Raw genomic sequence first — 23,114 nt, 5'->3', positions numbered from 1 at the left:
GCTGCTCATCAGCAACCTTGAAGTCCATTCAAATCTACAAGCCGTCAGCAGCAATGTCTGATGGTAGATGTAGGCATTCACTTATAAGGAACTGTGCATGAAGGACATGTTCCAAAAGGGGAACTTATTTTTACACTTGCCTGGAGTTCATCTTTGAGGTTACTTTTAGGTCTCCTCTAAAACTCTGACTTTATTCGAATGAGCTGTAGTTTTTTTTTTTTCTTTCATAGAATCTCCAGCCCCTGTAGATATTGGCATCATAGGATGTCATACATTCCTCAGAAACTGGAAAGATTCCTGCACTCCAAGACATCATGAAACCTCTTTAGGCAGATTTCACACATTCTCCGTAGTCCGCATTTGTCTGCTCAGCAGGGGATCACCCCGTTGAGCAGGCGGATGACTGGTCCGTGTCTGCTCCACTATGCAGAACGGACATAGCCCCATTGTTCTCTATGGGCTGTCAGATGTAAATGGCCGTCTGTCCGTTTCTATTTGACGGTCATCCGATCTGATGTTTTTTGGGGACAGGACTGGATAGAGAGCTATGGATGGTCTGATCAGATCCGCCTGAAAAACTGACAGGCGGACCTGATCTTTCTCTGGATCAACTGTGGGTAGAGGATTGGGTATATGGGATTGTATGATATTTTTTATTTTATTTATTTTTTATGGTTGAACTAGATGGACTTGTGTCTTTTTTCAACCTGACTAACTATGTAACTATGATCGGACAGCCCACGTAAAGAGGGTCGGAAAAGCCCTTTTGCTAAAAAAAAAACAAAAAAAAACCTGTAGACCAGTTTTTCTGAACTAGGGTTCCTCTAGAAGTTGTAAGAGGTTCTTTAAACAAATTTTACCTTCTAGATAAATAATCACTGGCACCAGTGATCTTTTTAGCCGTCTGTAAAAAGGGGATTCTTCCTACGGATTACAAATGTAAGGGACATTTTTCTCACTGACCATCACACTAATGTGACCTGTAGCTAAAGTAATTATTAGTAGGGGTTCCCCAAGACCAGAAAGTTACTTCAAGGTTTCCGGTTAAAAGTTGAGAAAGGATGCTGCAGACATAACACTATCTGTCTACATTTGTTCATTAATTCAGTCAGTCAAGAAGATGCTTTGTGCTGTCCTTTATGACATTTTGATAAAGTTTGCAGTACAAATCTACTTACTCCTTAGTGCCAAGAGGAGACATTCATAAGTTGGTGTTTGTTTGCACTGGTAAGCAGATGTTCTTGATCACCACCAACTACCTAATGGCACATGGAGCAGTTCTAGCAGAACACCAGCCAAAAATATCAATATCTCATTATAAGATCAACCTCTGCTGCAATACTCACCTTCATGAACCCAGGCCATCATATACCCACCCCCAGCCTGTGACTTGACATTTAAGACGACAAAAGGAGTCCAGAGATAAGTTTCTCTTTATCACTCTGCTTCCTCCTATCAGCAGACTCCTTGTGCAGCTTCTTCCTCTCCCATTCAAGCCCTACTATACTGGGACTACAAGAACCGGACACCAAATCAAATTAAGGTGCTTCCAGTCCTGGCACTTAAAGTGGAACTTCACTCCAAACCCAGAGGATGCCTTGTACAGAGAAACGCATCGGGCAGGGCTAATTCTGTGACATCATCAAGGCGGGTCAGGTGGTACCGCGGCCAAGGTTTTTAACGTTTTTTTACCAAATGCTTGATGTTTTTGGAACTCATAAGTGCACTATGCTTTTGAATTAATTGGATGGAGTATGTGCTGGGGATTTTGCTGTTAATCTTGGCCGCTGAGGTCATGGATTTGAGTGGAGATCCAAAGTTGAGGGCGTCAGGTGTTCTAAGCTACACTAGCGCAAGCACTCTCTATAATTTGAGATCATTGCGGTCTGGCAAGAGGACTTTTTATCTTAGAAGCACTTTAAGCACCAGAGCACTTTCTTTACTGGAGCACAGAGCATTTTGCTTTGCACATGGATAGACTTTTGATGATTAATGAGTGATTAATGAATTGTTTTCATAATTGTTTACACAATGACTACATTTATTTTTCAGCATGAAGTTAGTATTGATATTTCATTTTTGGGCTGTTTTGCTCTACTTGCACATTTTTGATTATTTGTTTATTATGGAACAAAGTTTTTTTTTCAAATGCACATTTGTTTACCTTGGGAATTAAAAGAAAAAAATAAAACTGCTCTCTAAAATAATAGAAAGCAGCTGGCACTCACTAGACAAATTGTGTAAACAAGTAAAATATAAATAATAGTGCATTGCTCATAATGTAAAAAGTTAAACAATAATACCGTGCAATGAACAAGTATTAAATCAATAGGTGTGACAATAAGGTTATAAAACTGTTAATATGCACACAAATAACAAACTATAAAGTCCAACAGCAAAATAAAATGGTGAATTCCGTGCTGTGATCAATAATGAAAAAAAAAAATGATGAATGCATAAAATTCAATGACTTCAAAATAAAAGTTCAATAAAAAAGATAGTCCACCAAGAAATTGAAATCCTCGAGATGAAGATACCCATGTGAAGGCACGAAAGAAAAAAAAGTACTTGTCACTGGTTTGTGCAATCCACCACCAAGGAGTAAAATGGGCACGCTTACCAGAGTGTGGTTTGTAAGGAGTCAACCAAGTAATACCTCAACCTTGTCCAGCTGTATCGGATAGATGGTCTATAGACACCCTCTCACCGGTTGGATGGAGAAGTTCCACTTTAAATTAACAAACTCCCAATAGGCAACAAACGTCAAAAAAGAAGGCTGCTCCCGAACATATATGTAGGGAATAAATGGCCACACATAGTGTAAAAAACTTTCAATAGGGTTGATTTACCAGAACTGGGAGAGTGCAAAATCTGGTGCAGCTCTGCGTAGAAACCAATTTTTTCACTTTTTACACTATGAGCTTTGCACTATTATTTATATTTTACCTTAGGAATGGACTGTTCTAATTAGGAAAAAAAGTCTCCTTAAATACGTTTTTTTATAAGCTTACTAGCCCCTGGAAGCTGGAAATCATTGAAGTAGACACTGCCATGATCACCACTTGCTTCTAGGTCCCACACCGAGCGGCTGCCCTGCTGCATTCTGAACAGAGGAGGTCAACCGCTCGGCACCACTGCCATTCAAAAAATGCTTTGCATTTCTTTAAGGAGTGCAAAGTCCTTGCTGATTGGACAAGGAGGAGGCAGGGTGGCGATATCACACATTAAGAGTTTATGACAGATACAAGTTCTAATTTTGTGCCTCTTCTGCCTGATCCCGCTTTTTGCTTTGTGTTTGCTAATGCAAGGTGGATGTAGCAAATATTAAATTTCTGCTTGTTAGCTAGCTACATAATCGCTAGAGTCACTAGTGCTATCGCAATGGGTTCTGTTTGCTGCAAATCACTCTCCTTTAGCGATCTGTAGCTAATCCATAGGAGGATGAATAGTGGTTGTTGCTAGCGATTATTTTGCCGTCATGAAACGTTGAGAAGTCTCATTCACTAAGCAACATAAATTGACGAGTTAGTGTTTAGATAGGAAACAATTATGAATTTCTTAGCAAGGAATCGCTAAAATAAGATAAGGAATAGTTTCAAATAAAATCGCCAGTTTGACATCCACTGTCAGATGTGTGAATCTGACGTTCATGACTCTGCCACTGGTAATTTGTCAAAATTCCTAGCAGCAGGATCGCTAAGTGCCTACCTGTTTGTCCCTATGGATTTGCTTCCTTTCTAGCTGAGGCAGCCAGATAACGCTTCCTTCACTAGCGATTAGGAGTGCAACGGATCGTCACCGATCCGTGATCCGAATGGTTCAACCTGTTCGGATCGGCAAACACGCGATCCGCGGAGTGCTCTGCTGCCTCGACCTTAGGAAAGGCAGCGGCGTCGGCCTAGCTCCAGAGCGGCAGCCATCTTGGTACACCCAGCGGCGGCCTGCAAGCAAGCAGACAATCGTAGGGGAGATGTGGATATTAGTGGGGGAGATGTGGATATTACAGTGGGGGAGATGTGGATATTACAGTGGGGGAGATGTGGATATTACAGTGGGGGAGATGTGGATATTACAGTGGGGGAGATGACGTGGATATATTACAGTGGGGACGAAGATTGTGGATATTACAGCGGGGTGGAGATGTGGATATTACAGTGGGGGGAGATGTGGATATATTACAGTGGGGGGAGATGTGGATATATTACAGTGGGGACTATATGGTGGTGGAATTTTTACATGTTTTTGTGAATTCAATTAATTTTTTTTTTTTGTTGATTTGAAAATGATCCGATCCGTGACTCCTGATCCGAGCAACCATCCGAACCGTGAGTTTTTTGATCTGTTGCACCCCTACTAGCGATCGTGATTAAGCAGCTTTCAGACCAGCGACATTTTGCTAGATTTGCCTACAGAGGGTGCCGTTCCATGGGGACAGACAGGAAGCCTCTTTAGTGATTCTGCCATTTGTAATTTCTCCCCAGCAACAGAACCATCCATCTGACATCAGCCTTAGAAAGCACAGGCCATGATGAGGCCATGGTGGCAGACACCGCTTTCTTTTACAAATGCTGAATATGCTTCTGCATGGGGCTTCAGCAACTACGTACAAGTCTTCAGAGATGATGCCATATATTACCACAGCAACCACACCGATAAAAGGCTAAAGATTTACAGCTGCTGGAGATCCTTTAAATAATGCAGTTAAAGAGAGCACATAGAGAGGACTGCCTTCACTAAGGACTACTGTTTAGATTGTCCACCAATGATCTGTCTAAAGTGGAAAACTCTTTTAACACTTCAAAAATGTCGAAAATGAGACAAGCTCAGGGAAGGTCACTACTGTTCATATTATTAATAACTGCTACTAGAAATACGAAAATATCCAACCTTCTCACATAGCCAACGCCCTCCACTCTCCATATTGATCACTTCAGCTGTCTCCGTCCTCTTACAAGTTACATATCATATTTTATGGACTTGAGTCCAAACTGTATTGGAAGGGTCATCATACGGGTTAATTATGGAGGAAAACAGATATTCGCACAAATTAGTCTGACATCAGTGGTACCCTTACTGAATTTACATAAGAACATACTTGGCTCCAACTCAAGAGCAGAGGGGGAGTAATACATTCCCCATGCTATCACAAAATGGTTCTCATTGGCTGCAAAGAGCATGATCGTGAATCTCTAAACTAACACAAGTAGTAGGCTGTCACTTTTTGGCCTCGTTCTTTATTACAGTGCAGCCTCTCCAAATTCCAAGAATGGGTTTCGACAGCCAGGAGTTCAAAACACTTGACAACTGAAGGATGTACATGATACAATATATTTGGAAGTATCCAATAGTTACAGAACCGAAACAAATGCCAAAACATCATCTAAACATTTCAAATCAATTTAGTACCTATGATTCAGGATGAATTAAAACTTTTTAATCCAGTTTTTTCTCTTTTTAAGCTAATGCCTAAGCAATTTGCAGACTGATTTGAGGCTTCACCAGTAGCGTCTCATTAGATTTTATTATATTTAATGGTGACTGTTCATACGCAAGTGTAGTTTCACTTGATGAGCACATGATCTTCATCTTCGTTTGAGGCAGTCATGCATTCGGCCTCAACAGATTTAAAGGAGAAGTACAGCCAAAGCTCCTGTGGAGTGTAGTTCCTTCAGACCCGTTTTCAGTAGACAGCGGGCTGAAGCTATAGATCCAGTCCAGGTTTGGGAAAGATCGCGACCATATGGTCGGGATCATCCCAGATTGGTACCTGGCTCAGCCTATCAGCAAGCCGCTGACAGTCACCATCTCTCTGCTCATCGAGCACTGAGAACCGAACGATCGGCTGCATTTTATTGCTCAGTTCTCAGGCTTCGGGCCAGTGAGGGACCGATGCTGTAAGTATGATTCGCCAAAAAAATTCCCATACTTCTTTTGAAGTGGAACTTTATGTAAATTATAAAAATGGGTGAACAGGCAGGATTTTTAATGCAGAAGAGACATGCTTTGTCAGACTCCAGCTATCCCCCCCAAGCCTTTTCTACATGATGCCTTGGGCCCTGGTTGCATGATGAGGTCATCATGTATAATGCAGGGTCAATAAGCTGTGCATTGTACATGAGGACAGGGAGAAGCTGTCTACAAGTCAGAGCGGAGTGTTATGCCCCGTACACACGAGCGGATTTTCCGCCGGAAAAAACTTGGATGGTTTTTCCGACAGAATTCCGCTCAAGCTTGGCTTGCATACACACGGTCACATAAAAGTTCCCTGAACTTTCGACCGTCAAGAACGCGGTGATGTACAACACTACGACGAGCTGAGAAAATGAAGTTCAATGCTTCCAAGCATGCGTCGAATTGTTTCTGAGCATGCGAAGGAATTTTGCGCGTCGGAATTCGTACAGATGATTGGAATTTCCGACCGAAAAATAGAGAACCTGCTCTCAATCTTTTGCTGGCAGGAATTCTGCCAGCAAAAGTCCGAGCATAGACACAGTCGGAATTTCCAACCAAAAGCTCACACGGGGTATTAGACTGGGATCACTGGGATCAAATATACTAAAATCCATCAAAAACTGAAAAAAACAATGTTGTGTGACATTTGCTTTTAAATTGCCATTACTTGTGAGTGTGGTGGGAAGATCAGGCTGTAATCCCCATTAATGTAGTAAGATCACCTGAATTATTTAAACCACGCTATACAATATGACTGAGCTATATAAAACTATAACAACAACAATAATAAATACAACAGTTGGCCGCCTCTGTGTTTCGTCGTAATGTCTTGTTATGCATCCACTTCAGTGAACAAGCCATTCAAAAAAAAAAAAAAAGACACTAGATTATCAGGGGTCACCCTCTTTGTAAAGAGCAAGAAATGAAAGTCTGGTGCTGAAACGTGAAATCTTTATTTTCTGCTTTGTCCGTTCTTCTTGCCGCGATGCCAAGGGGAACAGCAATCAGGCTAGAGATGTTCAGTGTGATAGAGGTCAGCACCAGTGGTGGAACCGCGCATCGGAAACATGACCCGCTTTATTTATTTATTTTTCGGATTATTGTTTACAGGCCACTTTGCTCGTGTACCGTGTGCTTCTTAGCTAAAAGATGAAATTACGGCTGGAAATGGAGTGTTCAAGGCATACAACCAATTTGTGTTTCGATCTCAGAAAACAAAAGGCTTCGGAGCCCCTCGGGCTGCCATTCAAACTTGGAGAAGCTGACATTTTTAACAGCGAGAACCAGGGACTCTGGCAGGAGGAATGATCTAATGCATTTCTGACTTGTCAATCAAAGAGCTCACCTCTTATGTCTGGTAACCATTTGGGGCCCAACCAGCTGTGTTAATAAACCTACCAACCAAACACAGAGTCAAAGGCGTTACAGAGATCAAATGTGTGCATCGCCGTTTTTCCTTTATTGAAGTGTAACAATTTTAATGAGACAAATATTGCCCAATTCTCAACACACAGAGAGGTTACTGGACAAAGGGAAATACAATTGTGCACTATTTAATAAACTATAGCTGAAGGAATAATATAGACAATAATATAGACTTAAAGGGTACCTTTATATCAGGGGTCTCTAAACTTTCTAAATAAAGGGCCAGTTTATTGTCCTTCAGACTTTAAGGGGACCACATTATGGCCAGTGGGAGTAGAAAATGTCCCAGTATCAAGCTTAGTGGCCAGTGGAAGTAAAACAATTATAAAGCGCCTGTGGTCAATAGGAGAAGGAATAATGTCCCATCACTTGTATTAGTTGAGGGAATAGTACCTACCACATCAATGGTATTAAAATTGGAGGAATATTGCCCCATTATTGGTATCAATGGGAGAGGTAGTGCCTAGAGATGCACCAAAATTTTGGTGACCGAAACATATCAGTCGAAAATGGTGTTTTCAGCATTTTTGCCCATAAAGAAAACAGTGCCAATAATGGCACCAAAAACTAACACGATTTTACTGTGCTTATAGTGTGTTTTTCATAGGTCATGTGACTCAAAAACCACATCAAAAATGTAACACAGGTGCTTTATTGATGCATTCTTGCTGCTTTTTCAATGCATTACAATAGGGAGGTTTTTTTTTTTGACGACCAAGAATGCAGCAAGATTCTGGCGCTAAAGGTGCCAATAATGGCAGACAATAAATTTCATATTCATTTAAATTCATGATATCAACTAAAAAGTCAAATATGGGCATCCCCCCAGGATGCCCATCTGTGCCCACCAGGGATGCCCATCCAGGACCACTTGGTATGCCCACCCATGACCACCAGGGTTGCCAATCAGTGCCCATTAGAGGTGCCAGTGTCCATCAGTAATGCCTGCCAGTGCCTCATCAGTGCTGCCTATCAGAGCCATCAGTGCCACCTATGAGTGCCCATCAGTGCCACCTATGAGTGCCCATCAGTGCTGCATATCAGTTGCCACATTCCCATTGAGAAATTGTGGTGGAAGAACTAGAAATTATAAAAAAAGCAATCAGTTTCTGGTGTTGGGATTACTATCACACATGCACTCTTAGCTTGCTATAGGTTTTGCTATATACTTCACAATGCAGTGTTGGAATTTATGACATTGTATATATGTTTTTATATTTATGGTTATACTCACAAACACAACTGGGTATACATATAGGAGGACTTGAAATGTGGGAGAAGTTCCTAAAAACTAAACCAAAAGTGACAAGCAGAATGCAAAGAACTTGTCACCAGTATTTCCTGTGGGCTCCCTGGATCTGATCTTTCCCCTATTACTGTTCCACACTGTCTTTGTGAGAAGGCAGCCATCTTGGTTGATGCAGGGCTCATTTCAGAGCTGCTCCCCAGATGACCGGTGAAATAGTACAAGAATCAGCAGAAGAAATAAATAGAACACAGATGCACAGACTGGAAAAAAAACTGAAGCAGGGAGATCCTTACACTACAGGTCTTCAGGTACAGTTTACTCTCCAGCAAGAACAGTGATCAGCACAATAGTAGCACTGACAAATCTCAATCCAAATGGAGTGAGACTAGTAGTCAGAGACAGCAGTGCCTTAGATGATCTCACATTGCAGACATACAGCTATGGAACTAAAAGGCATAAAAGGAATTCAATACAAAAAGGAAAATATTCCAGGATACTGCTTAGGTACACTAACATTTCTAGATGCTCCCTACAGGATAGCAAATCCTTTTCTTTAAAGGGGTTATAAAGTCTTGAGATTTTTCACCTTAATGCATCCTATGCATTAAGGTGAAAAACCTGTTCGGCAGCTACCCCCCAGAGCCACCCCCTTTCCTTACCTGAACCCAAACGTTCCAGCACCAAGAACAAGCCCAGCAGCTCCAGCCGCTGTCTCGGGTCCTCATTGGATAGATTGATAGCAGCAGGAACCATTGGCTCCCGCTGCTGTGAATCCAATCCAGTAAAACGTGAGGCGGTCCAAGTACTGCTAACTGTGTCAATGGACGCAGCAGCAGGACTTGGAAGCGCATCCGCACGAGTGTCCCTATGGAATGTAGCTCTCAGTGGGGGTACTCGAAAAGTAGGAGCCAAGAGCACCGCCAGGGGGACCCCAGAAAAGGAGTAATGGGGCTGCTCTGTGCAAAACCCTTGTACAGAGCAGGTAAGTATGACATGTTTGTGATTTAAAAATTAAAAAGAAAAAAAAAAAAAAAAACTAACCTTTACAATCACTTTAGGTTCAGCTTCAAGTTAACAGAGTCTGCCAGAATGCCTAAAGACAGGAATATGGTTTTCAAACACAGAATCATACAAGTTATAGTACATATTTAGCAGGTAAAAAAAATATGCATTTATTTATTTTTTTGAGCCTGTAAAGCATTGCCATGCAGGTCTCCTGTAGATCTGTCAGTGTATCTGTGTGCCTGTACATCCCGTATGGGCAAGCAGATACAACCCGATAGGAAGAATCAATGAACTATCACAGCTCTGTGGAGCTCATTGAGACAGCTGCAAAGGATGGTGGGGCTTGTAGGTCATTCACACACTATGTGAGTGAATTACGCCACCATGTGGGCGGAGCTCCGCACAGCCACGCCAATTTCAAAAAGTGTCAGCTAGTACAGGGAACTTCTCCCCGTGCTGCTGTCATGGGGGGGAGGAGGGGAAATCGGGCAGCGGCTGCAGCATTGGGAACATGTTACACCCTAAAAATGGGAAAGTTTAACATGTTCCCAAAGGTGAACTTATACTTTAACTTCAAATAAAAAAATTATTTATAGTTTAAAAATTATATAAAAACCATCTGTTTATAAGTCTGAAAACTCTCAAAATTATAGCGGCCCTTAAAGCTGTAGCATACATGAACATTCATATCAAGGTAATGTATTTTTGCACTAATACAAATATAGACTATAATGACTTCCAGATAGTTGCATGCTGAAACGCAAGCAAAGAATGTTGATAAGTTTGTCCTAATACCCCCTGGCTCACTAGGCAAGAGGTAACTGAATATTACACTTAATGGACTTTGAAAGAGATCCTAAAGCACAAGATATGAATTCAGTAGAAGGAGAGATCCTGTGATAAGTGCTTTCCAAAGTTTACATCCAAACTTTAGAGGAGCCAACAACTTCCAGCCTACGTGCTTAAAGCTGGCAAGTACAAAACACATAAATGGATGTAGTCATATTAAAGGCTAATTCCACCTTTCTGGCCATATTTATAGCTTAACTTGAAACATGGGCACCATTCTCAAGCCCCAATAACCTGAATCTTGGGATTCTTCTCCCCACAGCATCCAGTAATTGTTTTTTATAGTGGTGCAGCTGTGTGTGGCTCCGCCTGCAAAACCGCATCATCCATTCACAGGTCCATTGATAAATACATTTTCCTGCTAAAGTGGCCACTGAGTGTATTTGTATTTCAACTGTGTAGTTAGCCGTTTGCTTGGCGTTCCAATTTAGGACTGGCAGACTGCATATTTCAGGACATTTTTAATGCTTAAAAAGCACCAGAAATGGTGTGTTTTACACAAGCTGTTCCTGATATGAATGTATTTTGGCAGCAAGTACAACAAACATCATTTGGTCTGTAATCTGCCTTTGTTTTTAGATTTTCTCATTTGCTGGAGATGAACAACTTTTTAGAAACCAAACTTATTAGTATCAACCATATGTGCTCTATAGCAGATTATGAGATGAGCTGCATCACGTCAATATAAATCAGATTTAGCTTGCTCCAATTTTTTTACATTACAACTGCTATCGACATTACAGCAAAGTCGGCCATTAACGGCCAATACGTTTCACATGACTTAGAACCTAGGTGAGCAGCCTCTGGGCACAGGCTCAAATGTTTGCAGATCCCCAAATTGCTAGAAACAGTTCTTTCACATTTTCGGTTTCTCACTAGTAGCACAGTGAATGAATATTATGTATTAGAGATGGGGGCCCCTATAACACCCACACACAAGGGGAACAACAATATAAGCCAAGAGTCTTGGATTTACAACGTGGGCTCCACAGAAACTGTATAAATTGGTTATTACAAGCCAGAAGATACAGCCTGGTTTAGTACGACAATGAGCATCATGAGCAGTCTACACAGTTTATAGCCATCACTGGGACACCCGTCTCTGGACTTTGATTGGTATGTAGATGCCATTTGGCAATAAAGGAGAACCAGGGGGGAGCATTACACATATTTACCAAGCCCTGATACGGATCCACATTCAGTTATGGACTATTAACCATCTCAGCCAGTCCATCAATTTTCAACTCTTGAGAGGAATACTCTAAAGACTGTCCGGTATTGCCAGATAGTGTTCTGGGGCATCCATCTAGCTGCTACTTCTAAATTCCAATTTTGCTATGCAGTATGGGTCACTTACACAGATGTATCGCTTTGCCTGAGGATCGTGCCAAAATGGCCAGGTCTAGGGTGTTTAGGAGGTTACACTAATAGCATACAACAAGCCCAGAACGGAACAACTATTGCTTGGTGCCTGAACACCTTACACACAGACCTCCCAGGCTTAGATACCTGGAAGTTTCCCAGGGTCGATTGCGGTTTGATTGTACATGTGAGCAACATCCTGTGTATTTTGCGAAGTAACAACGTTATCGCTTTCTTTTTGGAGTGGTGGGCCATTGTGCCCCTGTCTAAATTATATGCCATTTGTATTTAATAAAGTTTATATCACCAATTACACACACTGTGGCTGGTCCTCCTTTACAACTATTCTTGTCCCTTTGTCCCCTATCCCAACCTTTTTAAATACAGTGCCATAGTTGTGGAGGTGCCCTGTCCAGGCATACGAATCGGTTTTCAAAATTGGTTGATAAACTAGTAGTATGAGATCCATCTTTCACCAAATGATGACCAGCAAGCCTTAAAGTGTGAAAGATTGGGACTTTAGATGGGGCCATGACTATGCCAGTACATGTACCTCCATCCCTGATACGTATTGAAAGAGGAGAGGGGTTTGTGGGACTTTATATGAAGCACACGTAAAACAGTAAAAAATATATATAGTAGGTCACAGTAGATATAATCTAAACAATTTATAAATATATACACAATTAGTAGTCTAATTGTGTATATATTTATGAATTGTTTAGATTATATCTACTGCAACCTACTATAAATATTTTTACTGTTTTACGTTATGTATGCCCAGTGTAATAACAAACATCTACTATTTTACAATTATTGGTTCGTTTAATTTAGTCATGTGCTTCATATAAAGCCCCACAAACCCCTCTCCTGTTTCAAGCCTTAAAGTGTATGTCAGGCAATCTAAAGAAAAAAATAAAATAAAATGAATGCATATTCTCCCAGGTTTTATCCCTTCAACTAAAAGCTGCCTGTTTCTATATTATGTAATGTGCATGCTCGTCGATATGTTATGTAATATATCTTTGTGGTGCTGTAATCTTATGAAATGCTGAGTACGAGATTGGCGCTATATAAATCAACACACTCCAGTGGAATGTCTCCAGTCACTAGACGGCAATGGAAAATCATGAACCTCTAAATGTTTAAAATTGATATGCAACCCTATAAGAAAAAAAAAAAAAATGGAACACAAGACGAAGTAGTAAAACTGTCACTATTACCCCCAAGAGGGATATATTGACAGCTGAAGCTCTCAGAACTCAATGCAGCTGCCCTTGCCATTAAAACCCTCATCCTGCCTTGTATCTAAAACTTGCACACTCTATATCACAAATATAGAATATATAAGTGACCAGGCTGAACGAGATATCAGAGCCAGCTGCTGGCAGCTATTTCAGTCGATAGACCAACTCTTCGTTACCCTCTTTCATCAGATCCAAATGGTCCAGTTCAAGTTGCAAAGCTTCAGATTGGCCAAGAGTCTCACTTTCTCCCATAACTTAAACACGGGAGGAATTTTATTCATGCATCATATGAAACATAAGCACTACGTGATCCATCAAAAAGGTTAATGACGAAGTAGATTAAAGCAACCAAATAGACTTTTTCATTATGAACATGGAAGATCTAGAAACGGAACACTTTGATTCTGGGCCAAACAGGAGTACAAAGGATGATTTTTGTTAAGTGACGCCTGGAAAAAAGCCAAACTAGCAACTTCTAACCAAAGTAACGGCCGAACACCACAGCCTACTTCAAGGACTTCTAACCAACATGCAGTTACAATAGTTCTAAATATATGAAACCCCCATTGTGTACTGAAGTGCAACAAACCATGTTTTTGTGTAGCTGTCCCAAAAGTAGGTGGCCAAAATGAAAATAAAAAAATGAGAGCTGAAGCATGTTAAAGTCTTAAATAATTTCTAAAATGCTGCAAATTGCAAGATTAGATATTATATAATTTAGTTTAGGAAGAAAGGTGTGTATACGATGATAGAATGGCTAAGTGAGTGAATACTGAAGAAAATATAGAGTACAAATGAAAGCAATGGGGCTACAAAGACATAAGAATAAAGACTAACTGGGGACCAAGAAGGGAGGGAGGTCACCGATATGTTTTAGAGTAGAAATGTGATAGAATCACAAGAAAACAAACATTAACCTCACATTTATCGACTTGCTAGAAATTTTGGGGGAAATCATTACAGATTTCTATAAGGTGACCCAAGACAGACGAGTCTCGAATTGCACTGCCTTTGGAGAACAACAGAGAGCTCAATTGACATAAACAAAACAGTGAGTAGGCAAAATTAGAGAAATGTTTAAATTTCCTGGTCAACACATATGAACCCATATAGAGATCTTTTTTCTGGTGTAAAAAATGTTCTATTCCCATTATTAAATAATGAACTATTAATGACCTCCATCACTTAAAGATAAAAGGGTGGTCTGAAATCATGGTGCCATATCCAATATAAATTGAAGATTCAAAACTATGAAAATATGCAGATTCAAGGTACCATCAAGGTCTTAAGCCTGCCATACACGAGTCGAATGCCGAACGATTAGTCTTTCAAAAATCAGAATTTTCGTGCATTTTGTGATCTCATGGTGCCACCATTGATTTTGAAATTCAAACAAACCAAGCCTTCAATTTCACCTCATTTTGCTACAGTAAAGAATTTGTGGCCGGGAATCTTCTTTTCTTTCCAGGTCGCAGCTCATGCGCATTTCTTTTTCAATTATATATTTCTCAAACAATTCTCTCATAATTGATTAGAAATTTGTTTGTTTTTCCAAAAATTTCCAACATTCCCTCAAATTCGGTGGCAGCACGAAAATCAGCCATTGCTGCAGCCCACTAATGGTTGCGAAATTCGAAAGAAATATCTTAGTTATGATTTTCATAAGAAAATTCTTTAGGAATTCGACCCAAGTATGTCCTGCTTTAGTAGAAAAACAGAATTCTTTTTAGTACAAGTGTATTAAAACCCAAAACATAAGACAAAAAACAAAACAATCACACATGAAGGGAAACCCGTACAAATTGGTCACCTTATCCAACACCTACATACCTCTTGCTTTACATAAGATCTTAAAGTGGAAGTCCATGCTAAAACTAAAAACCCTGCATCTATAGCCACCAACATTCTAATGCCGCGTACATACGAGCAGATTTTTCGACCGGACTGGTCCAACGGACTTTCGGCGGACTTCCGACAGACTTTCCGAACAAACAGACCTGCCTACACACGATTACACCAAAGCCCGGCGGATTTGTACGTGATGACGTATGACCGGACTAAAATAAGGAAGTTGATAGCCAGTAGCCAATAGCTGCCCTAGCGTCAGTTTTCATCCATCGGACTAGCATACAGACGAGCGGACTTTTCGATAGGAACTGGGTCCGGCGGAGTTCCGACGTAAAGATTTGAAACATGTTCCAAATCTAAAGTTTACCTGATTTTCGACCAAAACAGTCCGCTGCAGGTCCGATGCAGCCCACACATGGTCGAATTGTCCGTCAGACCAGTCCGGTCGGCATAACACTAACCAGCGGCGGAAGCTCTGATCCCACACTGAGCTGTCAGCCGCGGCTTCGCTGTGTAGGCAGCTGCATAGGACACGTCCCGTCAACAGAAGCCCCATAGTAACTCTATGGGTGACATCACTTCCCGTTCATTTCACAGCTGTTGTTGGCCGTGTCCTCTGCAGAGCTTCCGCCACTGGAGATTGGGTCGGATCGCCTGCAGAACAAGGTATGTATACAGATTTTTTTCTTTACAGGGCTAGATAGGTTAGTGTTAGAATGTTGGTGGCTATAAATGCAGGGATTTTAGTTTTAGCCTGGACTTCCAATTTAACATAACACTACACAATAGTGGACACTACAAATCCACTATTGTTGTTAGTACATAGTAAATAGGCAGATGCACTCAAAATGTTTTCTGCAATGTATCCACTTCAGGAGTAAAATGGATATGAACAGGTTGATAAAAGACCATAGTGCTCCCAAAGGGCCCAGCGTCAGGACAAAAAAGAGTCACAAACCAGAAAACGTGCAAGGAAAGAGAAGCAAGCTCCACAACAAAGGTCAAATGCAGTCTGGTACATAAATATTAGTGAAATATCACTATGTGGAGTCTTTTTCGTACTAAGAGGTTGGTTTACTAAAATTGGAAAGTGCACAATCTGGTGCAGCTGTGCATGGTAGCCAATCAGATTCTAAAGCTGGCCATACACCATACAATTTTCTTATGCAATTTTCTTTAGATTTACCTTCAACTATGTAGTGCAAGGGCCTGCCTGATTGTATACAAATTGAAAGTGTTTAGGTTTGAACTCATATTTTATGGTTTTGGTAAATCTAAAGGAAAGTTGTGCAAGAAAATTGTAGAATGTATGGCCAGCCTTACTTTAGCTTGTTCCATTAAGCTTTGACAAAATAACTGGAAGCTGATTGGCTTCTATGCAAAGCTGCACCAGATTTTGCACTCTCCAGTTTTAGTAAATCAACCCCTAAGCCTATGTTGGGGTCTTAAAAGTCCGCACATTTTCATATTTTTGGATCCCCATCCAGAGTGCATATCTAGTCAAAAGTTTTTTGTTTTTTTTTTAATTTTATAACTCCTGCCAGTTCTACTTAATGTTGTTTGACGCACTGTCAGAAAGATCTTCTCTCACTTACCATCCATGTGACAATGGGTTTGCAAGACACAAAGTGAAGGAAAAATCTCTTAACAGCAAACACAGCCAGAAAAAAAAAAATGAATGCACATTTTTCCTGCTATTATTTTTTTACTAGGAGTCTGCAAAAGCAATGCACCCACAATCATCGGATCGCGGATGCATTGCAGGACTCTTGCAGAATATCAGTATAAACGGTCTCCTCGTACGGGAAGGTAGTTACACACTGACAGGAAGCCTCAATGAATTTCCTAGAGTGATCAACAGCGCCCTGGTAGTTCATTGAGAACTACAAGCCAATAGCCGCAAAGGCTGTCTGTACTTGCAATTCTCCCATTCACAAAACTCTGTGAATGAATGATGCGGCCGGGTGGGCGGAACACTGCACGGACACATTTAATTGTGACAGCGGGGAGAAGATCCCCCACTCGCTGTCACAACGGGATCGGTGATGCAACAGTAACATGTTATACCCTGAATACGGGTGTAACATGTTACAAAAGGTGAAATTATCCTTTAAAGTGTTACTAAACACACAAAAGTAAAAATCAGTCTGTATACGCAGTAAAGCATGCGCGTTATACTCACTGTGGAACCGAAGGGGTTGATTCTGTGCAATGTGTGAAAAGGCTTTTTGATCCTGTCTTCTCTGATCCCCCCCTTCTTTTACTGTCCCCAATCTGCTGCTGATAGTACAGAGCCTTGGGAGCACTCTGCACATGCTCAGTTTGGTGCTTATTGCTTGAGAGTGCATGTGATCGGCACAGGGCAAATCAGCACTGTCCAGACAGAGGGTCAGGGGTCATGCAGCCTCACAGGACAGTCAGAGGAGAAATAAAATCCCTCCTACAAGTGCTTAACCAGTGCTCGCCGGACACTGATAGAAGTCACAAAACCGCTATATACTGCTGATGAGAATGAAACTTAGCTGTTTGGATTTACTAAAATAATTGCATTTCCATGTTCTGTGTACTGTGGGAGACCAGATACAGTGAATGCAGGGTCCTGGGTTTAGGAACACTTTACGATATATAGTTAAAGGGCAAAAATCTTGTATCATGCTAGAAATATATGAGGCTTAAGATACCAGATTTTAGGATTTGTTTGATTTATCCATTTATTGTTAACCACATATGGATCTGACATTTCTTGTGATGATCTCAAAGTGAATATACATCCAAGAAAGTTTTTACACTTTTTCTAAATACCAGTAGCTAATTTTTATATATATGCCACTTTTGATACAAAAGGTATAACAATTATTACATATAGCAACTTGTGGCAGCCAATCTAGGATTTGAATTGCCGTATATCTTACTACAATCCATATAAAGCAAACCAGATCACCGAGCACCTAAATATATATTTAATGGGAATTCTTCTCAAGAAAATAATGGAGCCGCGTTGCAATCAGACCCTCCTATACTTTCAGCCACTTTGGTGCACATGTTGTGAAGTTTACGTACTAGAAATACGTGAGATGCTGTGAACAGGCAGAGTCACCGAACACGGGCGATGTGGCACTTACCCGTCTTAACATCATGTCCACTCAAATCCATAACAGGTGCATTCTCCAAACCTAGGAGAGAGGGTGCTGGCAAGGGTCCAAGTGGGCAGTCATGCTGATATTTAACAAGAACTTGGACAAAGATATCAACCAAAGTCGTGTGAGAAAACTACTGTTCTTCCTTATGAATGTGTTACTAAGTGACACAGTATAAGAAGAACAATATATTTAATTGGCAACAAACAGACAAAACGACAGAAGTGCCTAAGGGTACAAACTGAAAAATACTCAGATGACACTTTGACACTTCAAAGCACTTATGCCTCTAGCTTTATTATGTTTACCTTACACATCATTGAAAAGAATAATAAATATGTGTGTGTATATATATATATATATATATATATATATATATATATATATATATATATATAAAAAACACGTAGGCTTAAGCTCGACATTTTTGTCACACATTGTATATAGTATAACTTTGTGAGCTTTAAAAATTGGAACTATTCAGGCCAATAGAAGTCATAAACAGCCTATTAAAGAACTGGGTCTTCCAACCTTGACTTTTAGTACTCCAGTGTGCCGGAAACACACGACGTGTCCTACAAGACCATGCAGCTCCACTACGGCAGCCATAGAGCTACATTCCCATACACAAGTGGAATGTCAAGCGACATTTCATTCACATGCCAGGGTTCTGCTGACACAAGGCCAGATCCATTCCCTCTAAACCCCAGACGTGGAGAAGGTACGTGAACAGTCATACACTATATTGCCAAAAGTATTGGTACATCTGCCTTTACACGCACATGAACTTTAATGGCATTCCAGTCTTATGCCCCGTACACATGGTCGGATTTTCCGATGGAAAATGTGTGATAGGACCTTGTTGTCGGAAATTCCGACCGTGTGTAGGCTCCATCACACATTTTCGATCGGAATTTCCGACACACAAAGTTTGAGAGCAGGATATAAAATTTTCCGACAACAAAATCCGTTGTCGGAAATTCCGATCGTGTGTACACAAATCCGACGCACAAAGTGCCACGCATGCTCAGAATAAATAAAGGGATAAAAGCTATTGGCCACTGCCCCGTTTATAGTCCCGACGTACGTGTTTTACGTCACCGCGTTTAGAACGATCGGATTTTCCGACAACTTTGTGTGACCGTGTGTATGCAAGACAAGTTTGAGCCAACATCCGTAGGAAAATAATCCATTGATTTTGTTGTTGGAATGTCCGAACAAAGTCCGACCGTGTGTACGGGGCATAAGTCTGTAGGGTTCAATATTGAGTTGGCCCACCCTTTACAGCTATAACAGCTTCAACTTGTCTGGAAAGGCCGTCTACAAGGTTCAGGAGTGTGTCTAAGGGAATGTTTGACCATTCTTCCAGAAGCGTATCTGTGAGGTCAGATCTAGAAATAGCTAATGCGCACAACCACAATGATCAAATAGGCTGAGAAGGAGCTGCCTACATAAAGTGTACTCGCATAACTCAAAAAAATGAAAAATGTATATATGTGGCGCTCACTAACCCTATCAAAAACCTTCAGTAATCATAAAACTGCAATAAATATATCACAAAGCACAGTGAAAAAAGTATTAAAAAGCAATAAAGATCATCAAGGGTGTAATAAAGTGCACTAAAATGTAGAAATCCTGACGCACAATGTGAGGTGAAAAAATCTACTCATCGAGTAGTGTGCACAGCCAAACCACACATGGGAAAGGAATCAGGGTAGAGAAGCACTGCAGCAAGGAGGTCTGACCAGCGTTTCCTCAATTGCTCCTTGGATCGTCGTACCCCAAAATTCACAACTTTAGCCATGAACTTGGCCTTTCTCACATTAAGGTTTAGTGGAAGAGTCTAATTGGGAACTATAGATCGAGTGTCCCCGTGCGCTGCAACTACCACCGGATCCTCTGTGGATTGCCTCACCCGTTGGCTCATGCTTGATTTGGCCCATTAGGGGCCGCTACTGCAGGTGAGAGGCTGGGGGAAAACAGACGTCACACTCCGGAGTATTTATTTGACGGTTTCTTTCTATCCGGGACACATTTCATCACAGAGACTGCCTGTTGCACTTCCACTTCTATCTGCCATAATTTCTAGAAGATCGGATTTTGCTGCTATTGGGAGTTACATTATTATCACCTTTGGGACTTGCACTAATTATTGGATAATTCATTATTAATATTATTATATTATTTTATGATCACCATTGTTTGTTTGGGATACCCATTACACACAGTGTGTTAGTGGGTCACGTTTTCTCTTTTTGCACATTATCACTTTATATTATTCTTTGCACTTTATCGGCTATATCTATTACTGTATTGCAATTTGGAAATCAATATTACACTCGATGAGTAGTTTTTTTCACCTCACATTGTGCGTCAGGATTTCTACATTTTAGTGAACTTTATTACACCCTTGATGATCTTTATTGCTTTTTAATACTTTTTCACTGTGCTTTGTGATATATTTATTGCAGTTTTATGATTACTGAAGGTTTTTGATAGAGTTAGTGAGCGCCACATATATAAATTTTTCATTTTTTTGAGGTATCTGTGAGGTCAGGCACTGATGTGGACGAGAAAGCCTGGCTCGCAGTCTCCACTCCTATTCATCCCAAAGGTGTTCTATCTGGTTGAGGACAGTCAAGTTCCTCCACCCCAAACTCGCACATCCATGTCTTCATGAACTTTGCTTTGTGCACTGGTGCGCAGTCATGTTGGAACAGAACAGTGCCATCCTTAGCACACAGGTTCGTTTACTGTCGTTTTTAGGTAGTTGCGTTTATAGGCGGATGTCGGATCCAAATCATATCAATTAAGAGAAGAATGTGACTTGGAGACGACTGCCATTAAAGTCGGAACGACTTCAGTAGTGCGAATTAAGACTCTCATGGACTAAAATGGGATGTCACGTGACTTAGGCTTCATGTACACGGGACGTTTTTACAACCTCTCCTGAACGTTTTAACTTGATAGGTAGTAACCCACGTTTAAAGCGTCCATTTTACCATGCTGTGTATAGCTGCATTTAGAAAAAAAAAAATACATAAATATATATATATATATATATATATATATATATATATATATATATATATATATATATATTTTATTTTTTTTTTCAAAATAGGCAAAAATAGAAACGACTGTAAACGAACCTGTGTACATGTGTACTGATAAGATATCAGAGGAAAGTTCAGGGGCAGTTGAAAAAAAATGCCCAACTGCTCCTAAACGTCCGTTAAGTAGCAGCAGTGTACATAAGGCCTTAGCCCCGGTTCACACAGGGGCGGCACGACTTGCAGGTCGCCTCACCGAGGCGACCTGCAACCGAGGAATCTTTTTCTAAGTAGTCGCTCCTATTAGAACGGTTCCATTGTACAGAACGGGAGGCGACTTGTCAGGTGGCTAGGTCGCCTGACAAGTCGCCCCTGTGTGAACCGGCACTTAGGGTCTCACAAGTCGGATACCAAGTCCCGGCAGTGTCAACCGAACCTTAACCATAATGTAGATTATATATATAAAACACAAACAAAAAAAAAAAAAAAAAACAACACAATTTTAATAGGAGCACTCACTATATCTTTAGTGTACATCTCTACTTCTAAAACAAGTTGTAACCAACTGCTTCTCTACCCGTCCTCTCCATCCCATTTGTGACCCAGGATAACTCAAATTTTCATCATTGTGCAGGTGGGCCACATGATACAATACACGTCTGGCTATTTCTTTATGAGGATTAAAGCTCAACTCTAGACACAGCTATTTCTTTTTTTCCCCACTTCAGGAGTTGTCTAAGATCCACTGAAAATGCTGAATATGCACAATGGGAGCAGCACTTACACCTCCCCACTGCGTCAGAACAGGGTCTAAGAATGACACCAGTTCTGTTGCTGTGCGTCCCCCCCCCCCACCACTCTGATGTGCCATTCACAAAAGCACAGCAGCGCAATTGGGTTGCTCATAGATCTCTATTCAATGCAGCAGGTTGCCGGGAATGCAGTTGTACATACAAGAAGCTCTCTGCGGAGCTTAGAGAGCTCCTAAATCATTAAAAAAAAAAAAAAAAAAAAAGAAGAAGAAGAAGAAGAAAAGCTGTGCCAGGAGTTGGGCTTTAATGACTTGCAGGCAGCCACATCATATTTCTCTAATTTTCCTTTTTTTTTTTCCACCATCTCAATTATTTAACCATTTCAATACCAGGCACTTAGATACCTTCCCGCCCAGGCCAATTTTCAGCGCTGTCGCAATTTGAATGAAAATTGCGTGGTCATGCCACACTGTACTCAAACAAATCTTTCTATCATTTTGTTCCCACAAATAGAGCTTTCTTTTGGTGGTATTTGATCACCTCTGCGTTTTTTATTTTTTGCACAACAAATAAAAAAAGACCGAAAATTTTGAAAAAAAAAACAATTTTTTTTTTGTTTCTGTTAAAAATGTTTGTAAATAAGTAAGTTTTCTTCTTCAATGACAGGCACTGATATGGCTGCACTGACGGGCACTGATATGGCTGCACTGACGGGCACTGATATGGCTGCACTGACGGCCACTGATATGGCTGCACTGACAGGCACTGATATGGCTGCACTGACAGGCACTGATATGGCTGCACTGACAGGCACCGATGAGGTGGCAATGAGGTGGCACTGATGGGCACTCATAGGTGGCACTGATGGGCACTCATAGGTGGCACTGATGGGCACTCACATGTGGCATTAATGGGCACTCACATGTGGCATTAATGGGCACTCACATGTGGCATTAATGGGCACTCACATGTGGCATTAATGGGCACTCACATGTGGCATTAATGGGCACACATAGGTGGCACTGATGGATACTTATGGGTGGGCACAGATGGGCACCGATGGGCACTGACAGGTGGCACCGATGGGCACTGACAGGTGGCACTGATGACACTGATTAGGGGTACTGATGCCCAAGGGTGGCATTGCTGGGCATCACTGCAATATAATGGTGCCAATCAGTGCCCATTTGTGGGCACTGATTGGGCACATGTGGATGACCATGGGGTACATACCT

General features: G+C 41.0%; 1 protein-coding gene across 4 annotated transcripts in view; it reads right to left on the bottom strand.

Annotated features, from left to right (window-relative positions):
- BTRC (beta-transducin repeat containing E3 ubiquitin protein ligase) overlaps nt 1-23,114 on the bottom strand; it is a 324,424-nt gene that overhangs the window by 283,500 nt on the left and 17,810 nt on the right. For 2 of the 4 annotated variants that reach the window (XM_073596177.1, XM_073596178.1), the window contains exon 2: nt 9,668-9,719. The exons of the other annotated variants lie outside the window; for them this stretch is intronic. The gene's annotated coding sequence lies outside the window, so the exon portion shown is untranslated. The remainder of the gene's footprint in view (nt 1-9,667; nt 9,720-23,114) is intronic. 4 annotated transcript variants of the gene reach the window in all.

The sequence above is a fragment of the Aquarana catesbeiana genome, linkage group LG08 (assembly GCF_042186555.1).
Source record: "Aquarana catesbeiana isolate 2022-GZ linkage group LG08, ASM4218655v1, whole genome shotgun sequence".
NCBI classification, from domain to species: domain Eukaryota; kingdom Metazoa; phylum Chordata; class Amphibia; order Anura; family Ranidae; genus Aquarana; species Aquarana catesbeiana.
Note: the sequence above shows the minus strand (reverse complement) of the source record. Positions and strands in the feature narration are given on the sequence as shown.